This window comes from Scyliorhinus canicula, chromosome 16 (assembly GCF_902713615.1).
Source record: "Scyliorhinus canicula chromosome 16, sScyCan1.1, whole genome shotgun sequence".
NCBI lineage: Eukaryota > Metazoa > Chordata > Chondrichthyes > Carcharhiniformes > Scyliorhinidae > Scyliorhinus > Scyliorhinus canicula.
This window is the reverse complement of record NC_052161.1, coordinates 137,617,887-137,631,782: the sequence shown is the minus strand read 5'-3', so window position 1 is coordinate 137,631,782 and position 13,896 is coordinate 137,617,887. Positions and strand designations below refer to the sequence as shown.

Below are 13,896 nucleotides of genomic sequence, written 5' to 3'. Positions count from 1 at the left end.
AGAATCAACCAAGTTTATTCAACCTCTCATCATAGCTAATGCCCTCCATACCAGGCAACATTCTGGTAAATCTCTTCTGCACCCTCTCTAGAGCCTCCACATCCTTCTGGTAGTGTGGTGACCAGAATTGAACACTATACTCCAAGTGTGGCCTAAGGTTCTAATTAGCTGCAACATGACTTGCCAATGTTTATACTCAATGCCCCGGCCAATGAAGACAAGCATGCCGTATGCCTTCTTGACTACCTCCTCCACCTGTGTTGCCCCTTTCAGTGACCTGTGGACCTGTACACCTAGATCTCTCTGACTGTCAATACTCTTGAGGGTTCTACCATTCACTGTATATTCCCTACCTGCATTAGACCTTCCAAAATGCATTACTTCACATTTGTCTGGATTAAACTCATTTGACCGGATTAAACTCCATCTAAGTGATAAGCATCTCGTCACTGGATAATTTGCTTTTGTGATGTCGACTAAAGGGCATGAATGAACCAGTGGGGGGTTGTTTTGTGACAACCTCCATCGGCATGTCTTTCTGCTGTTGTTGTTGATGGTTCCACATCCAGGCTGTCCAATTGTTTTAAACTGAACACATATTTTCAAACAGCCACTGAATCAGAGAATGGTCGCAGCTCAGAAGGAAACCATTCGGGCAATCGTGTTTTTGCTGGTTTACTGCAGGAGTGACTCACCTAACCCCACTCCCCCCCTGCCTTTTCACTGTAGCTATGGGGGGGGGAGGGGGTGGGGGGGGTGGGGGGGGGGGGGGGGGGGGGGGGATGTGAACTATGACTTTATTAGGTTATCCGGCCAGTAATATAATTACCACAGTACTGTACCAGATATTGTGTTCTTTCTCAAATATCTGTATTTACGATAAAGTATGCAAAAGGCAGTAAACTCTCTAATAATAGTGCTCTAGTCATAATCTATTTGCTTCTGAGGCACAGGTGTTTCAGAATGGAGAGTTGCTTGTAACCAAAATACATCTCAGCTCTGAAATCACTTCCTCTTATTACCAGACACTGGCTACACCACTTTCTAACCCCCTCCACCACACCAGGTGATTATCATAGAATCCCTACAGTACAGAAGGAGGCCATTCGGCCCAACGAGTCTGCACCAACCCTCTGAAAGAGCACCCCCACCTCGGCCCACTGCACCCCCCCCCCCCCCCCCCCCCCCCCCCATGATAAATTGCCCCTTAATTGGAAAAGAATTATTGGGTACTCTAAATGTATTAAAAAAAAGAACCAGGGGCGAAATTCTCCGACCCCACGCAGGGTCGGAGAATCGGCCGGCAGCGGCGTTAATCCCGCTCCCGCAGGGTTTTTAATTCTCTGACCGGCCAAAAACCGGCGTTGTGCAAATCCCGCCGGCAGCCTCTGAAAACAGCTGGCGCCGGCGGGATTTCATTATATTTTTGTTTCCACAAATCTCCGGCCCGGATGGGCCGAAGTCCCGCCGACGTGGCCACGGGTCACGTCGGCGAAAATCACAGTAGCTTTAAAACTACTGGGGGGTTGCGGCATCGGGGGGGGGGGTTGCGGCATCGGCGGGTGGGTTGCGGCATCGGGGGGGGGTTGCGGCATCGGGGGGGGTTGCGGCATCGGGGGGGGGGTTGCGGCATCGGCGGGTGGGTTGCGGCATCGGGGGGGGTTGCGGCATCGGGGGGGTTGCGGCATCGGGGGGGTTGCGGCATCGGGGGGGGGTTGCGGCATGGGGGGGTTTGGGGGCAGCGGCGTGCAGAGGGGGGGCGACGGTGCGTTGGCCCCGGGCATCCATCGCCCCCCTCCTCTGCACGCCGCTGCCCCTACCCCAACCCCCCCTCACCACCCCTACCCCCTTCACCACCCCTACCCCCCTCCAACGCCGCCCCCCCTCTCTCAACTCAACACCGCAACCCCCCCCCTCTCAACTCAACGCCGCAAACCCCCCCCCCTCAACTCAATGCCGCAAACCCCCCCCCCCTCCTCTCAACTCAACGCGCAAACCCCCCAACGCCGGGTCTGTCTCTCTCCTCCTCTCCCCCCCCCCCCCCCCCAATGCCGGTCTGTCTCTCTCCTCCTCCTCCCCCCCCAATGCCGGGTCTGTCTCTCTCCTCCTCCCCCCCCCAAAATGCCGGTCTGTCTCTCTCCTCCTCCTCCCCCCCCCCCAAACGCCGGGTCTGTCTCTCTCCTCCTCCTCCCCCCCCCCCAATGCCGGTCTGTCTCTCTCTCCCCCCCCCCCCCCAAAATGCCGGTCTGTCTCTCTCTCTCCCCCCCCCCCCCAAACGCCGGGTCTGTCTCTCTCCTCCTCCTCCCCCCCCCCCAATGCCGGTCTGTCTCTCTCTCTCCCCCCCCCCCCAAAATGCCGGTATGTCTCTCTCCTCCCCCTCCCCCCAAACGCCGGTCTGTCTCTCTCGTCCTCCTCTCGCCCCCCCAATGCCAGTCTGTCTCTCTCTCTCCTCCCCCCCCCCAAAATGCCGGTCTGTCTCTCTCCTCCTCCCCCCCCCCCAAACGCCGGTCTGTCTCTCTCTCTCCCCCCCCCAAATGCTGGTCTGTCTCTCTCCTCCTCCTCCCCCCCCCCCAATGCCAGTCTGTCTCTCTCTCTCCCCCCCCCCAAAATGCCGGTCTGTCTCTCTCCTCCTCCCCCCCCCCCAAACGCCGGTCTGTCTCTCTCTCTCCCCCCCCCCCCCAAACGCCGGTCTGTCTCTCTCTCTCCCCTCCCCCCCAAATGCTGGTCTGTCTCTCTCCTCCTCCTCCCCCCCCCCAATGCCGGTCTGTCTCTCTCTCTCTCCCCCCCCCCAAATGCCGGTCTGTCTCTCTCTCTCCCCCCCCCCCCCAAAATGCCGGTCTGTCTCTCTCCTCCTCCCCCCCCCAAACGCCGGGTCAGTCTCTCTCCTCCTCCTCCTCCTCCCCCCGCCCCCCCAGAAAACGCCGGGTCGCACCACTTCCGCAGCTGGTGAAACTGACGCGTATCGCGTCAGTCCGCTGCTGGCCCCTCCGGGAACGGAGAATAGCCGCCTAAAAGAAGGCCCCCACGCCGGAGTCATCTACACCAATTTTGCTCGCCGGAAATCGGCGTTACGACGGTCTGTCTCTCTCCTTCTGCAGAGAATTTCGCCCCAGTTCAGAGACTCACTTACCGATTCATGGATGCTTAGTCGACATATACCTTTAAGTCGAGCAGGTGAAGAAAGCAATTCAAAAGTTACAAAAGTGAACAATCTGCTAGCTCTCGAGCAGCAGAACTCAGACTTTGTGGCACCCGCGAGATGGGGTGGGACTCGGTTTGATTGACTGCTGGCCAATTAATTGGCCAAAAGCCAGTATTCTGCCCGGTGACAAGTAGCGATTGGATCCTGCCTGAGTGGGATAATTTGCTGGGATCTGAGGAAAGCAGAGTCGAGTTCCTGGACTCTCGGGGAAAGGACCTGCTCTCTCTCTCTCGCTCATGTTTTCTCCAGAGGAGCTGCTGCATTTCTGAGACTGCGGAGACCGGAATGAATCTACAGGGAAAATCTCAAACTGGAAGCGAAGTTTGAAGAGAAGAGACTTTCTCAAAACAACCATCTCAAAGTTTGTCCAGATTGTGACATCATGGGAAACACAAGGGGCGGGATTCTCCTGCAACTGGGCGGATGGCCCCATGCCGGCGCCAAGAGCGGCGCCAACCACTCCGCCGTCGGGCCGACCGGAAGGTGCTGAATCCGGAATCCGTTAGGCCGGCGCCAGAGGGGCTAGCGCCGCGCCAACCGGCGTCGAAGGGCCGGTGCGTGTTGGCGCATGCGCAGACCGGCCGGCGTGTTCCTGCGCATGCGGAGGGAGGTTCTTCACCGCGCTGGCCATTGTGGAGCTCTACAGAGGCCGACGCAGAAGGAAAGAGTGCCCCCACGGCACAGGCCCGCCCGCAGATCGGTGGGCCCTGATCGCGGGCCAGGCCACCATGGGGCCCCCCCCCCCCCAGGACCAGATCCCTCCGTGCTCACCCGAGGTCTCACTTAGCCGGCCTACCAGCCAGGTCCCACCGTGATGGACAATGTCCATTTCACACCGGCAGGACCGGCCAGGAAACGATGGCCGCTCGGCCCATCGGGGCCCGGAGATTTGCCGGGGGGGGGGGGCGCTGCCAACGGCCCCCGACTGGCGCGGCGTAAACCCCGCCCAAAAACCGGCATCGGAGAATACGGCAGCCGGCGTCGGAACGGTGGGGCGGGATTCGCGCCACCCCCTGGGGACTCTCTGACCCGGCGAGGGGGATCGGAGAATCCCGCCCAAAGTTACTGAATGTCTGACTGTGATCAGGTCGATCACAGCACTGGAACCCACTACAAAACTCGACATAATAACTAAAGAGAAAAATAAACCAAAGACTTGCATTTGTATGGCACCTTGGACACCCAAAAGTGCTTTATTGCCAACGAAGTTCTCTTGAAGTCACTGTTCTAATGTAGAAAATATGACAGCCAATTTGTGCACAGCAGGCTCCCACAAATAGCAATGTGACAATAACTAGATCATCTGTTTTTGTGATGTTGATTAAGGGATAAATGTTGGTCTTCTTCAAACTAGTACTATGGGGTATTTTATATCCACGTTAGGGTAGCTAGGACCTTAGAATCATAGAATCCCTACAGTGCAGAAAGAGCCCATTCAGCCCATCGCGTCCGCACTGACCCTCTGAAAGACCATCCTACCTAGGTCCAATCCCCCACCTAATCCCCGTAACCCCACCTAACCATTGGACACTTAGGAGCAATTTAGCACGGCCAATCCACCGAACCTGCCCATCTTTGGTTGTGGGAAACCGGAGCACCTGGAGGAAACCCACGCAGGGAGAATATGCAAACTCCACACAGACAGTAACTGAGGTCGGAATCGAACCTGAATCCCCTGGAGCTGTGAGGCAGCAGTGCTAACCACCCTTGGTTTAATGTCTCATCCAAAAGCTGGTACTTGGATCTGTGCAGCACTCCCTCAGTGCGGCGTTGGAGCATCTGCCTAGATTTCGGTGCTCTTGGGGGTGGGACTTGAGTCGACAATCTTTCTGACTCAGAGACGAGAGTGCTTCCCACCGAGACACGGTCGACACAAACAACTTTGCTGATAACTTTGAAAGGGCCAACCTCACAAAGAAGTGAGGGATGAATTGAAACAAATGGATCGGGCAGGTTAAAAGCAAATTACTGCGGGTGCTGGAATCTGAAACAAAAACAAAACATACTGGACAATCTCAGCAGGTCCATAAGACCATAAGACACAGGAGCAGACTTAGGCCACTCGGCCCATCGAGTCTGCTCCGCCATTCAATCATGGCAGATATTCTCTCATCCCCATTCTCCTGCCTTCTGCCCATAACCACTGATCAGCATCTGTGGAGAGAGAACGGAGCTAATGTTTCCAGTCTGGATGACCCTTTGTTAATGCTCAGGAAGATTGTTTGCTATCCTTTCCGGTGGAGATAGAACATACAGTGCAGAAGGAGGCCATTCAGCCCATCGAGTCTGCACTGACCCACTTAAGCCCTCACTTCCACCCTACCACCTGTAACCCAATAACCCCTCCTAACGTTTTTGGTCACTAAGGGCAATTTATCATGGCCAATCCACATAACCTGCATGTCTTTGGACTGTGGGAGGAAACCGGAGCACCCAGAGGAAACGCAGACACGGGGAGAACGTGCAGACTCCGCACAGACAGTGACCCAGCGGGGAATCGAACCTGAGACCCTGGCGCTGTGAAGGCACAGTGCCTATCCACTTGTGCTACCGTGCTGCCTTGAGATAAATGGAACAACTTTAATGAAATAATGTTGGCCTCACAGCTCCTGTACGCACCCAAAATTCTAATGAATGGAGTTACGAACGTCTTTGCAGCAACAACACTCGGAATTAATTCCGCTCTGCTTCACTGCCTAATCACAACTGTTTCGGTTCCACAAATGTTTTTGTTGCCGCCCTTTAACCCCAGAACAAATGATCTACTGCCGAAAAAATGAGCCAGTAGATAAAACAGAAGTAAACCACCAGGCTGGGTACAGCTCCTAACCTCAATTAACAACAACAGGTTTAAACCGTCGTATTCACTTTTTGTCGTGCGATTGGCTGAAGCTTTCTGTCACTCACCAGACTAGCAGCCAATTAAACCATGGCAGTTAGCTGTTTGCTGTTGGGCTAGACGAGCTTCACAGAGCATGCTCACTTGGTTCCATGCGATGAAGGACACTGACCCTGCCTGCTTTATCCAGAGCCCTCGAGTGGCCAACATATGGTTTATTATTCCAATATTGAAAGAGAAACAGTACAGAACTCTCTCACAATGTTCCCTGATTGCAACACATCATATTTCATAGAATCATAGAATTTACAGTGCAGAAGGAGGCCATTCGGCCCATCGAGTCTGCACCAGCCCTTGGAAAGAGCACCCCACTTAAGCCCACGCCTCCACCCTATCCCCGTTACCCAGTAACCCCACCTAACCTTTGGACACTAAGGGGTACTTTAGCACGGCCACTCCACTTAACCTGCACATTTTTGGAGTGTGGGAGGAAACCGGAGCACCCGGAGCAAACCTACGCAGACACGAGGAGAACGTGCAGACTCCACACAGTCAGTTACTCCAAGGCCGGAGTCAATGGCGGGACTTCGGCACATCGTGGGCCGAAGAATCGCCGCGGGGGGGGGGGGGGGCACGCCGATCGGCGGGGCCCGATTCCCACTCCCGCCGATTCTCTGGTGGCGGAGAATTCCGGCCACAGCGGGGGCGGGATTTATGCCGGCCCCAGGCGATTCTCCCACCCTGCAGGGGGTCGGAAAATTCCGCCCCAGATTTCACAACTTACATCCAACCCGATACGTGTACTGAAACATGAAAATCAAACCGTGCTCACATAAAGAATGAGGTTTTGTTTAAACACTTGAAATGTTGAGCAGAAACTATTGATCAGACTGTGTAACAATTAATAGGTCATTTATTCACCACAATTCTTAATTTAACAGAATGCAATTCCTATTATTCAACATATAAATGACGGTTTCGTAAAAAATAAATGTACGACCATCCTTAGATTTCTCCTGAAATGTCCAGAATTATACTGCGAGCTGCAGTAAGAATTGTTTGCATCAATTAAAGGAACCAGATGTAGGTTTTGAGAGCCGCCCTAACCAAAGAGAGAAGTTGAGAGAGGGAATTTGCGACCTTAAGAGTCTCAGCGTCTGAAGGCAAAACCACCCCAGTGGCAGAGAGATGAAAAAAAGCTACCAAAAGGGGAAGTTTAACTACATCTTGAGAAATGACATATAATCCTACAACAGCTATCAGACAGTATTCCACAGTGCAGCATTCCAGGCGTTTGTCATATATCCAATATTCAACATCCCACCGTTTCGATATAGGACCAAACTCACAGGGCAGAATGTTCTGGTCTCGCCGATTGCACCCACCGGGGGCGGGTTCCCTGTTGGCGGGACGGACGACATGGTAGACATCAGTGGAACCGGAAGATCACGGTGGCACAGTGGTTAGCACTGCTCCCTCACCGCGCCATTGACCCAGGTTCGATTCCAGCCTCGGGTGTCTCTGTGGAGTTGGCACTTTCTTCCCCGTGTCTGCGTGGGTTTCCTCCGGGTGCTCCGGTTTCCTCCCGCGGTCCAAAGATGTGCAGGTTAGGTGGGTTGGCCGTGATCAACGCGTAGGGTTACGGGGATAGGGAGGGGGGAGTGGGCCCAGCCAGAGTGCTCTTTGAGAGATGGGCCGAATGGCCTCCTTCTGCACTCTAGGGATTCAATGGGTGCGACATGTCCGCCCACGGGAAGCATGGGGGGGGGGGGGGGGGGGGGGCTAATATGAACTGCTCCACTAACAGAAACAGGCACAAACCTTATTGCATCAGAAGTAAACACGAGGTATAGAATTCTCTGGTTCCATCGCTGTCCCCTCCACTGTCTACTGAAACTGCTTCACACTTGTCCTGCCATTTTCTCAGTCTCTATTTAAGATTCAAAACAAAACAAAACCTGGTCAACATCATGATATCCAAAACATGAAATATTATCACCAACAGATAAACCGCATTCCAAGATAAACTGGTCTAATTCACAAAAATTCACTTGGACCTGCTCCAGTTAGATTGGAAATGTAAATATTGTAATTTGACCAACTTCTTTCTTGTTCATAAGAGAACTTTAGAATTTGTTAGCCTTACAATTAAAATTCCAATTAAGATTAAATAAAAGGTGGGAAGAAAGCTGAATATCAAAACCAAAACGGAAAAGTATTAAATCCAGACAGTCAGCGCGTAGTGAGAAAAATGATTTCAAATTTCACATGCAAGCAGAATATTCTTTCTAGAAATATTAACCGATCTTTTCTCTTTAAAAAGGCCGAAAGACTTGATGTGTACCTTTTTAAAAAATGTATTTATGGGATGTGGGCGTCGCTGGCTACACCAGCATTTATTTTGCATCCCTAATTGCTGCTGGAGTTGGTGGTGGTGAGCTGCCTTCTTGAACCGCTGCAGTACACGTGGTGTAGGTGCACCCCCTGTGCTGTTAGGGAGGGAGTTCCAGGATGTTGCCCCAGCGACAGTGAAGGAACGGACGATATATTTCCAAGTGAGTGACTTGGAGGGAAAATTCCGGGTGATGGGGTTCCCCATGTCTCTGCTGCCCTTGTCCTTCTAGATGGTTGAGGTCATGGGTTTGGAAGGTGCTGATCCCTGGAATGAACAGCTTGTTGAATGAGGAACGGTTGAGGACTCTAGGTCTGTACTCACTGGAGTTTAAAAGAATGAGAGGGGGGGGATCTTATTGAAACCTACAGGATACTGCGAGGTCTGGATAGAGTGGACGTGGAGAGGATATTCCCACTTGTAGGAGAAACTAGAACCAGAGGACACAATCTCAGACTAAAGGGACGATCCTTTAAACAGTGATGAGGAGGGATTTCTTCAGCCAGAGGGTGGTGAATCTGTGGAACTCCTTGCTGCAGAAGGCTGTGGAGGCCAAATCACTGACTGTCTTTAAGACAGAGATAGATAGGTTCTTGATTAATAAGGAGGTCAGGGGTTATGGGGAGAAGGCAGGAGAATGGGAATGAGAAAAATATCAGCCATGATTGAATGGCGGATGGGCCAAGTGGCTTAATTCTGCTTCTATGTCTTATGTTCTTAAGGGGCCTTGGCGAGTTGCTGCAGTGCATCTTGTAAATGGTACACCCGGCTGCCACTATTGGGTTGGTAGTGGAGGGATTGTGGAAGGAGGAGCAATCGAGCGGGCTGCTTTGTCCTGGTTGGTGTTGCACTTCTTCAGAATTCCTCCATAATTTCCTGTTGCTGTTTATGAAGAGGACAAAACACCTGCCCACTGTTAGCTACCCCAGTTTCGAGGAATGAGCAGCTTCTGGTCTCATATTCGTGTTTCCTCTCCCAGGCACTAACTGGGACACCTCATTACAACTTCGGGAACATCGCGAGGCACTCGACTGCCGATGGATTCATTCTGGAGTGCGCTCGCTTGTTAGGCAGATGTGGCAGTTCTTTGATACACGACATCCCCTGAGAGAAAGACAACTCGATATGTTCCCGGTGGCTTTGCTCCGAGGAAGAATGCAGATCCCGGGATCAGGCAAATCCCTGCTGTCTGTGCTTTGAAGAGGGCCATGGCATCTTGAGCATCGACCTGAAATGTCAGCCTAGGTTAATTGTTCAAGTCCTGTGGTGGGTCTTGTAAAGTCAAGTTCGACTGCACTAAATGGATGATGAATTAGCAGCTTAACTAACATTACCTGCTCCCTCAGTATACATGTTATATGCAATATCAATCACTAAAAGGACGGAGGTTTTGACATTGTAGTTGGAATAATGCACCCACACTAATGAACAAAGGCACTCAGGAGGCGATCCTACAGTCAGAAGTGTTGGTCGGAGATGTGATATGACGATGCTGTCGTTGTATCTCCACTCTCCCTGCAAGTGTTGCTGTCTGGTTGGATGGCAGAAACACACCTCTATTGCACAAGAGAACAAACCTCTGGATCATCTTAATGCGCAACAGGAAGAGAAGTCCTATGTTGCCCACCACCACATCCTGTTGAAAAAACACTAAATCACCATGGAGATTGCACGGAGATAACAGCACGACTGACCATTCCAATCACTCGCCACGGCACCAACATGTTATGATATGGCTTTAAGGGGACAGCAGCATAACCTTCACTCGAAGGGAAGTGTGTCACGTGATCCAGGCTCAGTTTCACCTCATCCTGGAGCAGAGCACAGCACACATAGCCCTGCCGCTGATGTCCTCGAGTTTTTTATCCATGTATATATGTTCTTATGCGACTCATTTAAATAACTGAACCCATAACGTGTTTACACAATCCCTTATACACGGTAGCACAGTGGTTAGCACTGTTGCTTCACAGCACCAGGGACCCGGGTTTGATTTCCGGCTTGGGTCACCGTCTGTGCGGAGTCTGCACGTTTTCCCTGTGTCGATGTGGGTTTCCTCCGGGTGCTCCCGTTTCCTCCCACAAGTTGCAAAAGACGTGCTTTTAAAAAAAATAAATTTAGAGTACCCAATTCATTTTTTACAATTAAGGGGCAATTTAGCGTGGCCAATCCACCTAACCTGCGCATCTTTGGGTTGTGGGGGTGAAATCCTCACAAACACGGGGAGAATGTGCAAAGTCCACACGGACAGAGCCGGGATCAAACTTGGGACCTCGGCGCCGTGAGGCAGCAGGTCTAACCCACTGCGCCACCGTGCTGCCACCCGAAAGACGTGCTTGGTGGGTGAATCGGACATTCTGAATTCTCCCTCTGTGTACCCGAGCAGGTGCTGGAATGTGGCGACTAGGGGATTGTCACAGTAACCTCATTGCGGTGTTAATGTAAGCCTACTTGTGACACTAATAAAGATTATTATTATTGTATATAGATTATTTCACCGCCATGTAAATAGACGAGGTGTTGTTTTAGTGCCGATCATAAACAATGCAATGCTGCCTCAGTACTGCAAGCATCACCCTGCATTGTACAGTATTTAATGCTTTGAACCCTTAACCATGCAGTTTCCGGTGATTAATCATTCTGCATGCCAAGGAAAGGGTGAGGGATGTGACCTTTCCCTCCTGTTCTTCACCGTGTGTGATCCAACATTAACCAAGAGGGAGGAAGCAGACATCTTAACAATCTCCGATTAGCCAGCCATACATCTCACTGCTGCTAATAGGTCATGTCGTGCATGAACTGGTGGTCCCATTTGCCTTCCTGCCTTGGATAGAAACCCCAATATTTTATTTTAGTATTTTAAGAGGAAAGGAGTCATCTCGCTGAGAAATAGGGATGCGGTATATTAAAACAAACTTTATTACTAATAAAGTATTAAAATCTTTAACATTACACCAGAAATTGCCCCTTAAACAATGCTAATCGATACAGTGACACAATCACCCTCAACAGCTATCTTTACTTCCACGCAAACAACTGAACCATCTCAGATCTCAATCCACTGTTAATGACAGTTGGCAGACCCAGGCATACTTGCTTCAGAGATGTTTCAAGAGATAGACCTGAATGTGGCTGGAGGTGAGGCTCAGCGAGGGGCAGGCTCAGAGGCCGAGATGGAGACTGGATTGGGGTATGTTGGTGGGTAAGGGGTTCTGTGAAAAGGTGAAGTTGGCGATCGGGGAGTATGTGAAACTCAATCAGAACAGGGAAGTGTCGGCAGCCACATTCTGGGAGCGCTGAAGGCGGTGGTCTGAGGGGAGATTATCTCGTTCAAGGCGCACAGGGACAGGAGGAGGAGGGAGGAGCAGGGATGTCTGTTGGACGGGATAGTTGTGGTGGACTGGAGTTACATGGGGGGGCTCCCACTAAAGAGTTGCTGATGGAGAGGAAGAGGTTGCAGGTACAGTTTGATAGGTTGATGACAGAGAGGACAGTGGAGCAGCTAAGGAGGGCAAGGGGGTGCAATACGAATATGGGGAGAAGGCCACCAGCTGAGAAGGCAGGCTGTGTCCAGGGAAATTTTAAAGGTGAGAACGGAGAAGGAGAGGATAAATGAAGTGTTCCGGGGGTACTATGAGAAGTTATACAGGGCGGAGCCAGGTGGAGAGGAAGGGAATATCGGCCGGTTCCTGGACAGATTGGAGTTTCCAAGGTTGGAGGAAGGGAGTAGGCAGGTGTTGGAGGAGTCGCTGGGGCTGAGGGAGGTGATTGACAGCATTAGGGGGATGAAGTCGAGGAAGGCTCCGGGGCCGAATGGCTTTCCGGTGGAGTTCTAAAAGGCATTTGTAATGGATTTGGCATCGCATTTGTTGGAGATGTTTACTGAGGCGGTGGAGAAGGCGGAGTTACCAGAGACGTTAACACAGGCGTCGTTCACGCTAATCCTGGAGAAGGGAAAGGCTTTGTTGGAGTGTGGGTCATTTGGGCCATTTCATTGCTGATCACCGACGTGAAGGTGTTGGCTACGTTGGTGGCGGGAAGGATGGAGGGATCTCTGCCGGAGGGGGGGGTCGCTGAGGATCAAATGGGTTTTGTAAAGGGTCACCAACTCTCCAGTAACATCAGGAGGCTGTTAAATGTGGTTATGGCCCGTAGGTGGGTGGATGTCCGAGGTCATTGTATGGAGAGTATGGGTAGGATCATGGGAATATTGGGGAGGTTCAGGAACTTCTCTGGGAAGAAGCTAAATGTCGGGAAGGGTGAGGTGTTTCCGGTGAATGCAGCAGGGCTGGAGGCCAACTTGGAGGTGTTACTGTTTAAGGTAGCTAGGGAAAGGTTCAGGTATTTGGGGATTCAGGTGACGAGGGAATGTTCTACGATGCACAAGTGGAATTTGTCAATGTAGGTGGAGGGGCTTCGGGGGGGATCTTAGTCGATGGGACACACTACACCTGACATTGGCAGGGAGGGTGCAGGTGGTAAAGATGAACGTGCTGCCGAGATTCCGGTTTGATTTCCAGACCTTCCCAATCTTTCTCCCCAAGGCCTTCATCCAGAAGTTGGAGAGAGTGGTCTCAGAGTTTGTAGGGACAGGGAAGGTACTGAGGGTAATGAGGGCCCTGCTACACAGGCAGAGGCAGAAGGGGGGGGGTTGGCACTCCCAAACCTGCTGCATTACTATTGGGCAGCGAATGTGGAGAAGGTGAGGCGATGGTAGGGGGGCATTGCTATTGGGCAGCGAATGTGGAGAAGGTGAGGCGATGGTAGGGGGGCATTGCTATTGGGCAGCGAATGTGGAGAAGGTGAGGCGATGGTAGGGGGGCATTGCTATTGGGCAGCGAATGTGGAGAAGGTGAGGCGATGGTAGGGGGGCATTGCTATTGGGCAGCGAATGTGGAGAAGGTGAGGCGATGGTAGGGGGGCATTACTATTGGGCAGCGAATGTGGAGAAGGTGAGGCGATGGTAGGGGGGGGCATTGCTATTGGGCAGCGAATGTGGAGAAGGTGAGGCGATGGTAGGGGGGCATTACTATTGGGCAGCGAATGTGGAGAAGGTGAGGCGATGGTAGGGGGGTGGGGGCGGAGTGGGTCAGGATGGAGGAGGAGGCCCCGAGGGGATCCAGTCTGAGAGCTATGGTGACGACTGAAGTGTAGGGCGAGCCTGGTGGTACAGTCGATGGTCAGGGTGTAGAATCAGCTGAGGAGGCACTTTGTGGGGATGTCACTGTTGATGCCACTGTGCAGGAACCACAGGCTTAAGCCGGGTGGAGATGGATGGGGTGGAGGGAGGCGGGGTTGGTGAGGTCGTTGATACCTGGAAGGGCTGTTTGTGGGATTGGACGAGTTACAGAAGAGGTTTGAGTTGCTGAGGAAGAGTGAATTTAGGTATTTGCTGGTGCGGGATTTTGCAACAGAGGACGTTTCCCAGGTTGCTGCGGAATCCCCAATTGGAGCAACTACTGC

General features: G+C 52.2%; 1 protein-coding gene across 4 annotated transcripts in view; it reads right to left on the bottom strand.

Annotated features, from left to right (window-relative positions):
- pik3cd (phosphatidylinositol-4,5-bisphosphate 3-kinase, catalytic subunit delta) overlaps nt 1-13,896 on the bottom strand; it is a 219,529-nt gene that overhangs the window by 151,767 nt on the left and 53,866 nt on the right. For 3 of the 4 annotated variants that reach the window (XM_038821382.1, XM_038821381.1, XM_038821383.1), the window contains exon 3: nt 7,863-7,971. The gene's annotated coding sequence lies outside the window, so the exon portion shown is untranslated. The remainder of the gene's footprint in view (nt 1-7,862; nt 7,972-13,896) is intronic. The other variant, XM_038821385.1, reaches the window with a different exon arrangement.